Consider the following 18,403-nt stretch of genomic DNA (forward strand, 5'->3'; position numbering starts at 1 on the left):
TCTCTCGTCTGCCCTCTCCTCCCATCCATGTCCAGTGATTCTCCTCTCTCCCCTGCCCTTCCGTCGATGTCCAGCAATTCTCTCTTCCCCGCCCTCCCCTCCCATCCATGTCCAGTGATTCTCCTCTCTCCCCTCCATGTCCAGCAATTCTCCTATCACTGCCCTCCCCTCCCATCTCCTCTCTCCCCTGCCCTTCCATCGATGTCCAGCAATTCTCTCTTCTCCGCCCTCCCCTCCCCTCCATGTCCAGCAATTCTCTTATCCCTGCTCTCCCCTCCCCTCAATGTCCAGCAATTCTCTCTTCCCTGCCCTTCCCAACCCATCAATGTCTAGCAATTCTCTCTTTCCTGCCCTCCCCTCCCATCCCATCGATGTCCAGCAATTCTCTCTTCCCTGCCCTCCCCTCCCATGATGTCCCGCAATTCTCCTCTCTCCCCTGCCCTCCCCTCTCCCATGTCCAGCAATTCTTCCCCCAGCCCATCCTTCTTCTCCCAGCCCGTCCTCCTCCACTGCCTGCCAGAGAAGTGATAGAAAGGCTGCCAGCGTCAGACTCAGCAACATGAACGGTTGCAGCGATTGAGAGAGGCTGGCAGCGTCGGAGCTTCCCTCTGCAAGTCCCGCCTATGTGGAAACAGGAAGTTGAAACAACATAGGTGGGAATCACAGAGGGAAGCTCCGAAGCTGCTAGCCTCTCTCAATCGCTGCTTGCACTGTTCACGCCTGCCGAGTCCGACGTAGTAAGTAGGGGAGTGAGAGGAAGGGTGCAGGATATGCCGGGGGGGGGGGGGGGGGAGGTGCTGGTATGCCGTACCGGTGTGTACCAGCACAAAAAAGCCCTGACTATAGGACATGTGGTTGTCCTGAGACCTGAAATACCAATAATGCAATGGATACATGGCTTCCCCAAAACTCATCGGATAGGGCATGCACAAGAAGCTAGTATAATTAAATGGAAGTGGTATATTCAGGAAGGAAGGAACAAAAGCAGGGATTGGGGGAATTCCCTTGCTGCATGAAAAGTGGCAGCCCTACCAGAAACAGGACAAATAGAACCCCTGGAATGGGTGGAGAGCCCAGTCAGGTGGGGAAAAGCCTATGATCAATTAACTAATGAGGAGCAGCAACATGCGTGGTTTACAGATGGTTCTGCTAAGTATGTTGGAGGAAAGAGACTGTGGAAAGCGGTAGCTACAATCCAAAAATAGAACGTTCATTAGAATGTAGTGGAGAAGGAGGAAGTAGACAATATGCAGAGTTATGTGCTGCCTATATGCTTTGAAAACTGAGAATTTAGGGGCAATGTCATGTATGGTGTGTGACAAATGGATTAGCCATGTGGCTTCCTACCTTGGTATAAAAACAACTGGAAAATTAATACCAAGGATTTTGTGGGGCAGAGAATTGTGGCAAGATATTTGGAATTGTGTAAAGTACTAATGTTATTGTTTTTTATGTAGATGCTCATTGCAAGGGTGATACTCTAGAACGTCTCTACAGTACAGTGGCTGATGAATAAAGTAAATCACACCCCTCGAGGTGGAAAACTGTGGAAGAGCCAGATAATTGCTCAGGTTTGGCGAAATGGGCGCACCAAAAATGTAAACATCTCGAGAAAAGACCACTTACAGGTGCGCAACAGATTGTGGTATTAGTTTAACTATGGATGTTATTAGAATTGTTATTGTTGATGTCTGGTCTGTTAATACCAAACTAGGCGATCTGTTCCCCACATGTCTAAGGGGTAATTATAAAGGGGGACATTACCTGAACAAATTTGGTAGATGGACCTTTACCTAATTTGCAAGGATGTAAATATGTGTGCACAACAGTAGATAATTCTAGATATGTAATTGCACATCCTTGCAGGCAACACTATTAAAACTTTAGAATTGATAACTGATAATGGTTCCCATTTTGAAGGCTAATTAGTATAACAATTATGCCTTAAGTCATAATATAACCCTGTCCTGATCCTCCGATCTGGACAAGAAGTATGGACTTAGTCCCAGCAAATAAGTGTTATCTTAGAGAATAACTGATCTGTTTATAAGCTTTATTCATAGATCTTTTGAAAGAATCAGTGTAATTATTATTATTATTATAATTACATTTGTATCCCACATTATCCCACCTTTTTGCAGGCTCAATGTGGCTTACATTTCATCGTGGATATTGGACGTAGAAAAGAATGTACATTTGAGTTTACAGCAAGTTTTGTGTACATGGTGGTGAAATACATAATATTGGGAATAGAAAAGAGTATACATTGTTTTAGCAGAAGTTTTGGCTACATGATGGTGAAATACATGATAGTTTAGAGTCAAAGGCGTTAGGTACAAGAAGGTATGGGAGCAAAAGACATAAAGAACATTCCTGGATATCTAGAAGAAGGTGGAGTTACGCATGTTGTTCTTTATGATATATTTTGTCGAAGAGATAGGATCTCAGGAATTTGCGGAAAGTGGTCACTTCGTAGACCGATTTCAGGTTACGTGGCAGTGAGTTCCAGAGCTGTGTACTTGTGTAGGAAAAGGTTGATGCATGCATCGATCTGTATTTCAAGCCTTTGCATTTAGGAGGATCAAGATTGAGGAATGTGCGGGAGGGATTTTTTTTGCAATTTCTGGGTGGGTAGTTCTATTAGATCCGACATGTATGCTGGGTGTCACCATGGATGATTTTATGGACCAAGGTACAGAGTTTGAACGTGATGCGTTCTTGAGTGGGAGCCAGTGTAGTTTTTCGCGGAGGGGTGTTGTGCTTTCGTATTTTGGTTTGCCGAATATAAGTCTGGCTGCCGTGTTCTGGGCTGTCTGGAGTTTTTTGAGTATTTGCTCTTTACAACCGGCGTAGAGTGAGTTACAATAGTCCAGATGACTAAGTACCAGTGATTGAACCAGGTATCAGGAAGGACATTCCTTGGGAAACATGGTCTGACTCGTTTTAGTTTCCACATTGAATGGAACATTTTTTTAGTTATGTTTTTTGCATGGTTCTCAAGTGTTAAATGTCGGTCAATGGTGACTCCAAGGATTTTTAGGGTGTCTGAGACTGGTAGACTTAGATGGGTGTGTTGATGGTGGTGAACTCCTTCTTGTTGTATTGCGAGGTGAGTACTAGGCATTGGGTTTTTTCGGCATTTAGTTTCAGTCGAAATGCATCTGCCCAGGAGTTCATAATATGTAGGCTTGATTGATTTCGTCGGAAATTTCTATTATTTCGTGTTGAATGGGATAAAGATTGTTACATCATCAGCATATATGTATGGGTTTAGATTCTGATTCGATAATAACTTAGCTAAGGGTGTCATCATTAGTTGAATATGGTCGGTGAGGGGGTGGGATCCCTGTGGAACTCCGCATTCAGGTGTCCATGTGGCTGATGTTGTCAAGTTTGATGTCACTTGATATGAGCAGGTAGTTAGGAAACCCTTAAACCATCTGAGAACGGTACCTCCGATTCCAAAGTATTCTAGGATGTGTAATAAATACCATGGTCGACCATATCGAATGCGCTTGACATGTCGAATTGTAGCAGTAGTATGTTGTTGCCGTTTGCTATCAGTTGTTTGAGTTTGGACATAAGCGTGACTAGTACGGTTTCCGTGCTGTGATTAGATCGAAATCCTGACTGGGAATCGTGCAGTAATGAGAACTTGTTTAGATACTCCTGTGAGTTGTTTGGTCACCATGCCTTCTGTTATTTTGGTGAGTAGGGGAATGGATGCTACTGGTCTATAGTTCGTTAGTTTGCTAGTATTTTTCTTTGCATCCTTGGGTAGGGGGTGAGTAGAATATACCTTTCTCCTTTGGGAAGAGTCCATTTTGTAGCATGAAATTCATATGGTTAGTTAGGTCCATTATAAATTGTTGGGGGGCCTGACTTCATGAGGTTGTTTGGGCATATATCTAATTTACAGCGAGATTTGGTGAATCTTTAAGTGTCTGTGAGATAAGATCTTCTGGTAGTATGGTGAATTCAGTCCAGATCCTGTCCTGCTGAGTGGATTCCGGGTTCTGGGTCTAGGCATTCTAGGAGTGTTGTATATTCAATTGGGCTGGCTGGTATTTTGAGTCGTCGTTTTATGATTTTCTCGTTGAAGTATCTCGCCAAGTCGTCAGCTCCTGGAGTGTCTTTGTTGTTGTTGGTGACTGGGGTTGTATCTAGTAGTTTGTTCACGAGTTGGAAGAGTTTGTGTGTGTCTTTGTAATTTGGCCCAACTTCAGTTTTGTAGTATTGTCTTTTGGTTTGTCTTATGGCATATTTGTATTTCCTTCGGAGTAGTTTCCACGCGTTTAGAGTGGGGTCATCTTTTTTTTTTGTTCCACGTACGTTCCAATTTCCTAACTTGTGTTTTGAGTTTTTTCAGTTCTTCATTGAACCATGGTATTGAGTTTTTCCTGTGCGAGGTTCTGGTTTGAATTGGGGCAATGTTGTCTAGTATCAATTTGCATCTATTATCCCAGTTAGAGAGGAATTGGATTGTGTTTGTCTTTGTTGTCCATCCGTCAGTGTAGATCTGTTGCCAAAATTCAGTTGGGTCTATTTTTCCTCTTGTGGTGTAAGTTTTTCGTGGTTGTTTGTTAGGTATGTCTTTCCTTCTCCATTGGAGGGTGATGTTTGCTATGTAATGGTCTGACCATGGTACAGGTGACCAATTGGTATTAGTTAGTATAAAGTTTGCGTTGTGATCAAATTTGTGTGTTATAATGTCTAGTGTGTGTCCTTTTTTGTGTGTCGGTTGTGTATTTGGTTCTTGTAGGTTCCAGAGCTGTAGGAATTCTTTGCAGTCTTGGGTGCTTGTTATAGTGAGATCTTACGGTGTCTTTGGGTATGGCTATTACCCACGGTGGACATTAATGACTCATAGCCAAGAGTCAGGGCAAGCTGATTGAGAGATGGAGGAATCATAGTGAAATCTGACAACAAGGTAATTACACATGTTCAGCTTACTAGATGTGTCCTGTGGCAACTGTTAACAACACTCAAATATGGAAAGATGTCCTGCCACACAAATGATTTAATTTGACTTGCACAAGTCAGAAACAGACAATACAGCCTCGTTGACCCACAAATGCAGACATTGTTGACATTTACACAACCAATGTGTTATTAGCACATGTTTATATTCTTCTTGTGTGAATGCTACACCTATGAAGACCTGTGTAAATACTGTAGTACCCTCAATTGCCTAGATATGGAGTAAAATGAACTTGTTATGATACATTGCAAGGAGCTTTTGGTACAAGTGTAGAGATAGCAAAGGCTATTGATGCTGAAACTTTAGCCAAAGTAAAACGTATTAGAACTGACATTAATCAGCTTATTATTTGCAATATGATAACGTTTTTTTAAATTATACTCAGATAGCTTACAAGTAGAAATTAATATAGCATAATTTTACCACTTGCATGTTGTAACATTTATTTGCCCTTATACAAAAGGAATAATGCTCAAGATGACTAACTCTGAACACTTGTGGAGGTGAATTTCACCGGTGGATTCCTTCCACAACCTGATTAATAATTTCAAATACTGCCTTGTGAACTGACCTCTTTTGTTCTGGGCAAATTGTGTAGTTTAATGTAACTAAGCATTGTGTATTATTTGTAATACTGAATTTTGGTTAGTTATTAGTGGGCACCATTATTACCATTTGGCCTTGGACCATACTCCCTGCCAATTTTAGTATGTTTGTTGAATTTTAGTGCTCAATACATTTGTTTATCTTACTTATTATTTCATAGTTATTCTATTATACCATTATCATAAAAGCAGAATTGAAAAGCAAAGAGCCGAATGTAATGGAAGATGTAAAGGATTGCTTTTCAACCCTGCTTTGATCTCATTGAATTCTTTGACTGGGTGACCGGAGAATTAAATCAAGGACGTGCTATGGACGTAATCTACTTAGATTTCAGCAAAGCTTTTGACACGGTTCCCCACAGGATGCTCATGAATAAACTAGACGGGCTGAAGATAGGACCCGAAGTGGTGAACTGGATTAGGAACTGGTTGACGGACAGACGACAGAGGGTGGTGGTAAATGGAGTTTGCTCGGAGGAGAGAAAGGTGAGTAGTGGAGTGCCTCAGGGATCGGTGCTGGGGTCGATTCTATTCAATATATTTGTGAGTGATATTGCCGAAGGCTTACAAGGTAAAGTTTGCCTTTTTGCGGATGACACCAAGATTTGCAACAGAGTGGACACCCGGGAGGGAGTGGAAAGCATGAAAAAAGATCTGAGGGAGCTAGAAGAATGGTCTAAGGTTTGGCAAATAAAATTCAATGCGAAGAAATGCAAAGTGATGCACTTAGGGAGTAGAAATCCACGGGAGACGTATGTGTTAGGCGGTGAGAGTCTGATAGGTACGGACAGGGAGAGGGACCTTGGGGTAATAGTATCTGAGGACCTGAAGGCGACGAAACAACGTGACAAGGCGGTGGCCGTAGCTAGAAGATTGCTAGGCTGTATAGAGAGAGGTGTGACCAGCAGAAGAAAAGAGGTTTTAATACCCCTGTATAAGACGTTGATGAGGCCCCACCTGGAGTATTGTGTTCAGTTTTGGAGGCCGTATCTTGTGAAGGATGTTAAAAAAATGGAAGTGGTGCAAAGAAAAGCTACGAGAATGGTATGGGATTTGCGTTACAAGACGTATGAGGAGAGACTTGTAGATCTGAACATGTATACCCTGGAGGAAAGGAGAAACAGGATGATATGATACAGACGTTCAGATATTTGAAAGGTGTTAATCTGCAAATGAACCTTTTCCGGAGAGGGGAAGGCGGGTAGAACTAGAGGACATGAAATGAGATTGAAGGGGGGCAGACTCAAGAAAAATGTCAGGAAGTATTTTTTCACGGAGAGAGTGGTGGATGCTTGGAATTCCCTCCTGCGGGAGATGGTGGAGATGAAAACGGTAATGGAATTCAAACATGCGTGGGATAAACATAAAGGAATCTTCCTCAGAAGGAAGGGATCCCCAGAAGCTTAGCCGGTGGTGGGAGGCAGGGCTGGTGGTTGGGAGGTGGGGATAGTGCTGGGCAGACTTATACGGTCTGTGCCAGAGCTGGTGGTGGGAGGCGGGGTGGGTGGTTGGGAGGCGGGGATAGTGCTGGGCAGACTTATATGGTCTGTGCCCTGAAAAAGACAGGTACAAATCAAGGTAAGGTATACACAAAAAATGGCACATGTGAGTTTATCTTGTTGGGCAGACTGGGTGGACCGTGCAGGTCTTTTTCTGCTGTCATCTACTATGTTACTATATGTAATACACTTTGAAATCTTCTGTCTTTGACTGAAAGTAACTTTTCTTGTAAATACAAAAATAAGTTGGAATGTAGAAGATAAAACACAGCTCTGATTAATTTGTTATGTGAAGGGAAAGATGGGGCCTGTTTTTGAGTTCAGAGTGCCACCTGGATTAGGAAACTTGTGACCACATTCCCACAGTATGACTTGTTTACCTAAACAGAGAAGCATCCTGTAATTTTCCTTAGCTCTGAACATGAGTTCTAAGCCTAATAAAAAGGGGAGTTTCAGTGAAATTGGGAGCTCATTTATGAGTAACGTACAAACTGCGCAGAGAACCATGTTTCCTGGTCAAAGAAACTCTTGGCTTTCGCTGTGAACTGGGCCCCCCCCCCCCCCCCAGCTGATGATAAGAGCCTGGATGATGTAAGGACCAGTGATGATTGTTTTATTGCTTCTTTTTCTGGTCTAGGAACTCTTAGCATTGCTTAGATGTAGAGACCAGTGATGTAATGTTTGTTTATAGATAGGTATTATTTCTTTTTAGTTATATAGCTAATCATTATGTGTATATAGCTTAATCATTGAAGATTTTAGAACCTCTAATAAAGGTCTCATTTACCTAATAAGAATCCAAAAGAATCCACAGTAATTATTGAGTAGTCTGTATCAGTGAAGCAGGCTGTAAATCCATAGCAGTACAACAATATACCTTTACTCAACAGGGCATCATTATGAAAAACTTTAAAAACTAACAGTAGAATCCACAACGATACTGGTAACCAGTGTAATTTAATAAGCTGTATAATAATGCGTTCTGTCCTGGCTATTCCTTCAATTACCCGCGCAGCAGAATTTTGAGCAACTTGCAACATGCATAATGATTGAGGCAAGACATAAAATAACGTGTTGCAATAAGTTAAATGTGGCAACTGAGGCCTGCATCTGCACATAAATATCTTAAATGTGGCAACTGTGGCTGCATCTTCATATAAATATCTATACACCCCAAGCTTTAGCACTAAAACACATGCCCCCTTATAAAATTACCTTCTAGGTGTTCTTGTGCCAAGGATTAAGATTTCCTTCCCTCTCCAGCATTTCCAGCTGGACAAAGGCACAGAAGCTTAGTTTGGGAACTGAATTCAAGTCTTCTTACATGGCAGTTTTCTGTAAAACTTTGCTTTCGCTAAACAGGTTTTGCTGTTTTAAACTGGTAACCTTTTCAGCAGAATGTGTAAAGATCACAGAAAGGAAGTTGGGTTCAGTTCTAATAGTACATTAATTTCAGATCTTTTCTGTAATTGTTTTGTGCAATTGCTTCCATGCAATGTTTTTATTCTTCAGCAGATATCATTAGTGTAATTCTCCATATCCTTCCTTATGCATTTTTAATTTCTTTTTTCCAAATTGCCATGTCTTCACATTCTCCCTTTATACATGGGACAATGTTTGAACTCTGTAATTGGGGTTTCTTTTATTGCCTTTGTTGCATAAGAAATTTACAGTTATTCTATGTTCCTGTACAAGTAATTGTGTGCTTATATTAATATGTAAATTGATCATTAAAAAAAACACTTTGCGTTATTGTTAACTATCAGCCCCATCAATTGAACAAGAAAAGCATTCTCAAGCAGTTTTTAAATTGGGGCAATCAGAATGGGTTGCTAGCTTGCAACCTGCGTGGGATCCAACAACTTCTAGCTTTTAAAGAAAGCACACACTCAGTATGGAACACACTTGCCATTAATGAGGTATTCAAAATCAAGGTAATCTTTTCCACCGTCTCCCTCAGAACTTTCACAAGCCATGAAGGGAAGGATCCAGATTACAGTGCTCACCTCGTAATAGGTAGATGTAGCCATGGGAGGATTTGATAGCAATCAAGTTTAGGCAACTAGCAGATTCCTTTGCTGTCTACAAATAGGAGAAAACTTTGATCAGCACTATGTGATAGCCAGCTTACTGCTTATTCTGGGAGTACAGGTTCTCAACCCACTCCTCAAGATGCACTCAGACAATCAGGTTTTCAGAATAATAACAATGAATATGCATGCATATCCATTGTGATTATCTTGAAAACCTGACTGGCTGGTGTGGCCCAAGGACTGGGTTGAGAACCCCTGCTGTGCTCAGTATCAATGTTTTCTTCGCCATGTGTGTACAGTCACCTGCAGAAACAAAACCCATCTATGCAAGGCCATTTATTCTATGTTTTATGGACGTGCTTATCACTAGCAAGGCATAAAACTGGTACAGAACTGAAGGAGATGAACCACTATATTGTGATCAACCCAATGACCTCCATGTTTCTAGAAATAAATGCGTAAGCCTCTCTTATCTAAAGGGACAACCAACTTTTGAGCAAAGGTTACTTGTTAGTAGATGGTGTCCTCTTTTCCCTCATGGGTGAGCAAAGCCATGGCAACTGACCCTTGACCAAAAAGGCATTTAATTCTGCGCACTTGGCCAAAGCAAACGATGAGCCTATTTAGCTTCCTAATCTTTCTGGAGGCTCGGTGTAGAAAGACATTTTACTGTAGTGCTAACTTGCTGTAATTATTTTGTGCTCAGGTATTAGAGCTTGAAATTGTAGGAGAATACCAAAATGTTCTTTTTACAATAAGGAAATTTCTGGTGTCCTGGCTCCAGTTTAACCTTTGTATAAAGTGACTGTTCCCATCCTAGGTTTTGGAGGGAACTCTGAAAGGCCATGCTTTATCTGGGGCTGGTGATTAGAAGTTAATCTTACCCTACAGTTACCAGATTTTTGGTTTGGACATCTGGGACAGCTAGGCGGGGTCAGGTAGGGCCTCCCTAGGGCAATTTTCCACCAGAAAAATTATCTACTAAAATTATTCTATTCCTTTTTATCTCAAGAGCATATATTATTTAAGTTGCTTAACATAAAATATATAGTATCCGGTACCAAAGTTGTAGGCTGAGTGATATGTCTCACATAAAAGAATTATGCAATGAGAAAGCTAAATTGGCTGACAAAATTCAGCTGTTCAACACGTAACATTATATGGGACATATGATTCTGAGACTTTGAACTGGGTCTCAAGACATGTTACGCTGAGTTATCTATCAGACAATCTCTGATGTTTCTGGCTTGGTTTTCTCTCTTAAAGCTAGGGGTTGAGGAAAAGACCAGCAAGGGTTAGTGCATGTACCTTTGGGTTGAAGTCTCAACCAGACAAGTCTCCCAGTGATTGGAGAAAATGGGTTGCATCCAAGGTTTGACCCATGAGAGCAGAGGTCACTCACTCTCTGTTCTCACTGTAAAGTCCCTGTTGGTGGACAAATGTGATAACACCAAATTTTTAAAGTGTAATATCATAGTTTCAGTGGCCATTGTGTTTCCCAAGTTAACTCTACACCAAACCAAGGGATTTTAGAAAGAATAGGATGTTTCAAATGTTAAGATAAAAATTGTTAAGATGTCACTGCTATATTAAACACAAATATTACAAAATTCTTTGATGTTTAAAAGTTTTTACAGTTCGTTTTAATATTGCTGTTAGAGGATTAAGAGAGTTAATAGATAATTGAAATCAGAAGTTAAAGAACTTCTCTATTACAACAAGTGTCCAACAGGTTTCATCATACAGAGTAGCATATAAATGTGAATATTTTTTCTTCTTCAACTTCAATAAAATTTTAATCTGTTAAGAAATTGATTCTTCTCTTAATCTTGTGTTTTCTTTTCACAGTACAAGTGGATTTCTTCACCCGGGTTTACTCCAAGGTAAGTTGGTAAGTATTCTAATGTGTATACGCGTATGATTGAGATTTTATGTACTTTTTAACAATGTGTGCACACAATGGCATTTTATGCATGCAGTGATGTTACTTATCTTCATTAGCTCATTGCTTTCTTTTAGTGGGTACCTTTTCTCCTCATGCCCAGACATCTATATCACCTCAGAAGTCAGCACACCTACTTCTCTATCTTTAAGCAAATCAAAACAGGAAAACCCTAACTCCCTGTTGCCTATGGAACTCATTTTCGAAAGAAAAAAGATCTAAAAGTGGCATAAAGCACAGAAAAAACATCTAAAAAGTGGTATAAAGCAGCAGTTGGGTGTTTTTTTCTTACAAAAACGTCCAAATCAGTATTTTCAAAACCTATTTTTCAGACTTTTTTCTATGCTGTTCATCTACAGTGTGTCTAAATTTCAAGGGGTCATGTTGGGGGGCATGTTAAGGGTGAGATTTGGGCGTACCTAAGATATGATGTTTTTCAGCCGTAATGGAACAAAACAGAACTAAAACTAAGACGTTTTGAGCTAGACCTGTTTTTATAACGAATTAGGCACAAAAAGGTGCCCTAAATAACCAAATGACCACTGCAGGGAATCAGGGATGAACCCCCCCAATAGTCCCCAGTGGTCACTGACCCCCTCCCACCCACCCCCAAATGTGAATAAAAATATGACTTACCAGCCTCTATGACAGCCTTAGATATTATAGCCAGGTTTATTAGAGCAGGGTCCCCGGAGTAGTGTAGTGGTCGGTGCAGTGCATTATGGAGTGGGGGACACAGGTCCACATCTTCCTCTACCTGTCATACTTTTGGTAGAAACTGTGGCCCCTCCCAAAGTCACCAAAACTCTACTCTACCCACAAATAGGTGCCCCCTTCACCCATTAGGGCTATTGTAGTGCTGTACAGTGGGGGACAGTAGGTTTTGGGTGGGTGTCGGGGCGCTCAGGGGACAAGATAAGGGAGCAAAGGTGAGATGTGTATCTGGGAGCATTTTTATAAAGTGCCCCTAGGGTGCCCAGTGTTCTCCTGGGATGTCTGGGGGACCAGTCTGCTAAATCTCCTGGCTCCTCCTACATCCCAATGGCTTGATTTTCTGTTTTCCACTTATTCTTTTTTTTTTTTTTTCAAAAATGGACTAAAAATCAAAGTGTCCAAACCGCAAAACTTTGTTCAAAAACAGTATTTTCCAAAAAAGACAAGACGTTTTTCTTTTTTCAAAATGACCTTTTTTCCTATTCAGTTTTTGGATGTTTTTGCAAAACGTCCAAAGTTGGACTTAGACATCAATAAACTGAGGAAACCTTTAATTTTCCTTCAGCTCGTCACAAGGTTTAAAAACTGGCTTACATGGAGGAGCATAATCGAATGCTAACGCCCATATCCATGGGCGTCTATTTCTGGGAACGTCTACGAGAAGGGGGGGGGGTCCGAACCGTATTTTCGAAAAAAAATAGGTGGCCATTTTTTCTTTCGAAAATATGGTTTAAACCGGCCAAAAGCCTAGGCTTTGGGCGGATTTAAGATGGGCGCCCGCGGTTTTCAGCGATAATGGAAACCGAAGGTGGCCATCGCAAATCCGAACAACAAATCCAAGGCATTTGGTCGTGGGAGGGGTCAACATTCGTAGTGAACTGGTCCCCCTCACATGCCAGAACACCAACCGGGCACCCTAGGGGGCACTTTTAAAAAAATAATAAAAAAACATTCACATCAACTCCCAGGTCCATATCTCCCTTGGGTGCTGAGCTCCCCCCAAATCCTCCCCAAAACCCACGCCCCACAACTCTACACCATTACCATAGCATGTATGGGTGAAGGGGGGCACCTACATGTAGGTACAGTGGATTTTGGGGGGGGGGGTTAGAGGGCTCCCATTTACCACCACAAGTGTAACAGGTAGGGGGGTGTATGGGCCTGGGTCTGCCTGCCTGAAGGGCAGTGCACCCAGTAAAAACTGCTCCAGGGACTTGTATACTGCTGTGATGGAGCTGGGTATGACATTTGAGGCTGGCATACAGGCTGGAACCAAAAAGTATTTCAAGTTCTTTATTTTTGGTGGGAGGGGTTTAGTGACCACTGGGGGAGTCAGGGGAGGTCATCCCCGATTCCCTCCGGTGGTCATCTGGTCCTGTAGGGCACTTTTTTGGGACTTGTTCGTGAGAAAAAAGGGTCCAGAAAAAGTGACCCAAATTCTCGCTAAAAATGCCTTTCGTTTTTCCATTATCGGCCGAAGGTGCCCATCTCTTCTCGGCCGATAACCACGCCCCAGTCCCGCCATAACCATGCCTCCAACACGCCCCTGTGAACTTTGGTCGTCCCTGCGATGGAAAGCAGTTGAAGACGCCCAAAATCAGCTTTCGATTATACCGATTTGGGCGCCCACGGGAGAAAGACGCCCATCTCCTGATTTGGGTCGGAATATGGCCTTCTTTCACTTTTGAAAATAAGGCGGATATTTTCCTCCAAAAACAGCTCTTACAAATCCCTTATCTGTTTTCACTTTTATCCTTATTAAAATAGATATTGTTATTACTTCAGCCCAAACAGCTTCAGCTTTCAAGTAGACATTGCCATAATTCTTTATTGGGTTACGAACTGTGGTGGTGGGGTAATGAGTGAATGAGGCTGGAAGGAGTTATAGTGACATATACTGTCTCTACCTGTTTGAGTGCAGAAGGCCTGTATTAGCCTAACTGAGGCCTATGAACCATCCTGTCATTAATTCCTAATTCACTGCATGTTGGACTTTGCCAAGGACATGTTGTGCAGAGGCACTGAATAGGTCTTTGTTCATTGTTCTTTGTGCGATTATGGGGCCTGGGACTTTACACAAGGAGGGGCATAATCGAAAGGGGTGCCCAAGTTTTCCTGAGGACGTCCTCGCAGGACGTCCCGGCGAAGGGACAGGGAAACCTGTATTATCTAAACAAGGTGGGCATCCATCTTTCGTTTTGACAATACGGTCGGGGACGCCCAAATCTTGAAATTTAGGTCAACCTTAGAGATGGTGTCCTTAGAGATGGTTGTCCCCAGTCCTCAGCGATAATGGAAACCGAGGACACCCATCTCAGAAACGACCAAATCCAAGCCCTTTGGTCATGGGAGGAGCCAGCATTCGTAGTGCACTGGTCACCCTGACATGCCAAGACACCAACTGGGCACCCTAGGAGGCACTGCAGTGGACTTCATAAATTGCTCCCAGGTGCTCCTTTATCTTGTGTGCTGAGCCCCCCAAACCCACTCCCCACAACTGTACACCACTACCATAGCCCTTATGGGTGAAGGGGGGCACCTACATGTGGTTACAGTGGGTTTGTGGTGGGTTTTGAAGGGCTCACATTTACCACCAAAAGTGTAACAGGTGGGGGGGGGGGGGGGGGGGGATGGGCCTAGGTCCGTCTGCCTGAAGTGCACAGCAGTACCCACTACAGGGACCTGCATACTGCTATCATGGAGCTGGGTATGATATTTGAGGCTGGCATAGAGGCTGGAAAAAATATTTTTAAAATTTTTTTTAGATTGGGAGGGGGTTAGTGACTACTGGGGGAGTAAAGGGAGGTCATCCCCGATTCCTTCCGGTGGTCATCTGGTCATTTAAGGCACATTTTTGTGGCTTGGTTGTAAGAAAAAAAGGACCAATTAAAGTTGTCCAAGTGTTCGTCAGGGACACCCTTCTTTTTTCCATTATTGGTCAAGGACACCCATGTGTTAGGCACGCCCCAGTCCCGCCTTCGCTATGCCTCCAACACGCCCCTGTGAACTTTGGTCATCAGTCGAGGATACCCAAAATCGCTTTCAATTATGCCAATTTGGGCGACCCTGTGAGAAGGACGCCCATCTTGCGATTTGTGTCGAAAGATGGGCGCCCTTCTCTTTTGAAAATAAGCCTGAAGGGAGGGAGTTAAAGGAGAATATGCAGACCTGGGGCTTACAGCAAGACTGAAAGAACTTTATAAGTTTAATTTGCCCTTATTGGAGAATATTCAATGAGATTTAGAGAAGTGGAGTAAATTATTGTTGAAATGGTGGGGAAGAGTAGCCATGATCAAAATGATGATACTCCCCAAACGTATTTGTATTGGCTCAGCTGCCAATCTTAGTCTTAAGTGGTTTTCTGAAATGCTGGGACCCCATATTAACCACCTTCTTATAGCATGGAAAATGAGCAAAAGTCGTATGCCATCTTATGCAGCCTAAAGAATTGGGAGGGATAGGACTTCCCAACATGAAACAAAAGGATTTTCAGGATAAAAGTGAAAATGGTACACTGGATATGAATGGACAGAGTGCTCTTAACACCCTTTCCCATTTTTGATCTGCCAGACACATTGGAAGGAGGAACACATAATGAAGCCAAATGTTATATTGTCACACATCCGTTTCTTGGACACCCAAGGAAAGTGTGGCAGCTTTGTAAATGAGAATTTGGGGTTCAGTGGGCTCTTCACCCATTTAGGCAATTGACTGACTACCTCCCATCTTCTAATTTTAAGTGTTTTTGGGTTAGATTAGCAGACATTGAGTTGAAGTGTTGTAAGGAGTTTGTGTATGACTCTTTTGGGCTCATTTTCGAAAGAGAAGCACGGCCATCTTTCGACACAAATCGGAAGATGGACGTCCTTCTCACAGGGTCGTCCAAATCGGTATAATCGAAAGCTGATTTTGGACGTCCCCAACTGCTTTCTGTTGCAGGGCAGCCAAAGTTCACGGGGGCGTGTTGGAGGCGTAGCGAAGACAGGACTTGGGCCTGCCTAACACTTGGACGTCTTCGCCCAATAAAGGAAAAAAAAAAAGGATGTCCCTGATGAACACTAGGACGTCTTTACCTGGTCGTGTTTTTCTTATGACCAAGCTACAAAAAGTTGCCTGAAATGACCAGATGACTACCAGAGGGAATCGGGGATGCCCTTACTCCCCCAGAGGTCACTAACCACCTCCCACCCTCAAAAAACAACTTTCAAAATATGTCCTACCAGCCTCTATGCAAGCCTCAGATATACTCAGATCCATCACAACAGTATGGACCTCCCAGGAGCAGTTTTAGTGGGTACTGCAGTGCACTTCAGGCAGGCGGACCCAGCCCCATCCCCCCTACGTGTTATGTTTGTGGAGGAAACAGCAAGCCCTCCAAAACCCACCACAAACCCACTGTACCCATATCTAGGTGCCCCCCTTCACCCATAAGGGCTATGGTAGTGGTGTACAGTTGTAGGGAGTGGGTTTTGGGGGGCTCAGCACACAAGGTAAGGGAGCTATGTTCCTGGGAGCAATTTATGAAATCCACTGCAGTGCCTCCTAGGGTGCCTGGTTGGTGTCCTGGTATGTCAGGGGGACCAGTGCACTACGAATGCTAGCTCCTCCCATGACCAAATGGCTTGGATTTGATCATTTCTGAGATGGATGTCCTTGGTTTCCATTATCGCTGAAAATCAGAAACGACCAAATCCAGGGATGACCAAATTTCATGATTTGGACGTCCCTGATCATATTATCGAAACAAAAGATGGACGGCCATCTTGTTTCGATAATACGGGTTTCCCCGCCCCTGGATTGGGGACGTTCTGCGAGGACGTCCTCAAGAAAACTTGGACGTCCCTTTCGATTGTGCCCCTCTTTGTCTCTTTGCAACAATTACAGGGAATGACCTCTTGTAAAATTCCTTTCTATCAATATTTCCAGCTGCAGGACCAACTCCTAGGATCGGATGCCACATGTTACAAGACGTATGAGGAGAGACTTGCTGAACTAAACATGTATACTCTGGAGGAAAGGAGAAACAGGGGTGATATGATACAGACGTTCAAATATTTGAAAGGTATTAATCCGCAAACGAACCTTTTCCGGAGATGGGAAGGTGGTAGAACGAGAGGACATGAAATGAGATTGAAGGGGGGCAGACTCAAGAAAAATGTCAGGAAGTATTTTTTCACGGAGAGAGTAGTGGATGCTTGGAATGCCCTCCCGCGGGAGGTGGTGGAAATGAAAACGGTAACGGAATTCAAACATGCGTGGGATAAGCATAAAGGAATCCTGTGCCGAAGGAATGGATCCTCAGGAGCTTAGTCAGGATCGGGAGGCGGGGCTGGTGGTTGGGAGGCGGGGATAGTGCTGGACAGACTTGTACGGTCTGTGCCAGGGCCAGTGGTGGGCAGCGGGACTGGTGGTTGGGAGGCGGGGATAGTGCTGGACAGACTTGTACGGTCTGTGCCGGAGCCGGGGTTGGGAGGCGGGGCTGGTGGTTGGGAGGTGGGGATGGTGCTGGGCAGACTTGTGCAGTCTGTGCCGGAGCTGGTGGTTGGGAGGCGGGGATAGTGCTGGGCAGACTTATACGGTCTGTGCCCTGAAGAGCACAGGTACAAATCAAAGTAGGGTATACACAAAAAGCAGCAAATATGAGTTATCTTGTTGGGCAGACTGGATGGACCGTGCAGGTCTTTTTCTGCCGTCATCTACTATGTTACTATGTTACCTACATAGAAAACCTATTAGAGTGGAACTTGCTTTATTTAAAGGTGATCTGCAAAAATGATCCCCTAGGTATACACTGCTTTAGGCGAGAGCAGCGTATTTTTTCTAGCAAAAAAGGTGCCAGTACTCAAATGCCAGTCCACCCTTTAGGGGTGGGGTGTATCACTGAGGGATCCACCCCACAATAGCCAGCCCCCCTGCAACCAGTTATAGAATCTATGACAAGGCAGAACTGGTGTGTAGAGCCTCAGCTCTTTCATTAAAACTTGGGGACTATGGGTCAGTTTTAGCATACAATAGAAAAGGTGCCGGTACTCAGTACCCCCCAAGTACCCCCTCAAAAAAGCCCTAGGTGAGAGTAAGCCCTCACTCTTCACAGGGCATATTTTTTCTTGGGACAAATGGCTAGAAGTCCATGGCGGAGAGTTGTTTTTGGAGAATGCATATGTACATCCACATAAATGATCAGCAGTTACCTTAAACTGTAAGTAAAATGATAATAATAATAAAGGATTTTTTTGTATTAAAGAATTCAAAATATACATAACCATAATATGCAAAGAAAATACACCTTTCTAAGGGGCCCTTTTACTAAAATGCAGTCAAAACAGACCTTAGCATGTGCTTAGTGGGTCATTCCTGGTGGGTCACACCAAGGCCATTTTTACCACATGGATAAAATGGCTGATTTTTCTATTTCTAGCATTAATGGCCATGTGCTAATTTCTTCATTAGCGCACGGCCATTATTATTCATGTGAGCCCTTAACTACACCTATTTTGTGGATGATAAGTGCTCACACACTAATCAGTTAGCATGCGGCAATGTAGCTGCACTATAGGAGTTAGGCGCACTGACTTATAGAATAGCATGCAGCCAAATGGCCAATCACATTAAGCCAGTCATAAGTTTGG

Source organism: Microcaecilia unicolor, chromosome 4 (genome assembly GCF_901765095.1).
Source record: "Microcaecilia unicolor chromosome 4, aMicUni1.1, whole genome shotgun sequence".
NCBI lineage: Eukaryota > Metazoa > Chordata > Amphibia > Gymnophiona > Siphonopidae > Microcaecilia > Microcaecilia unicolor.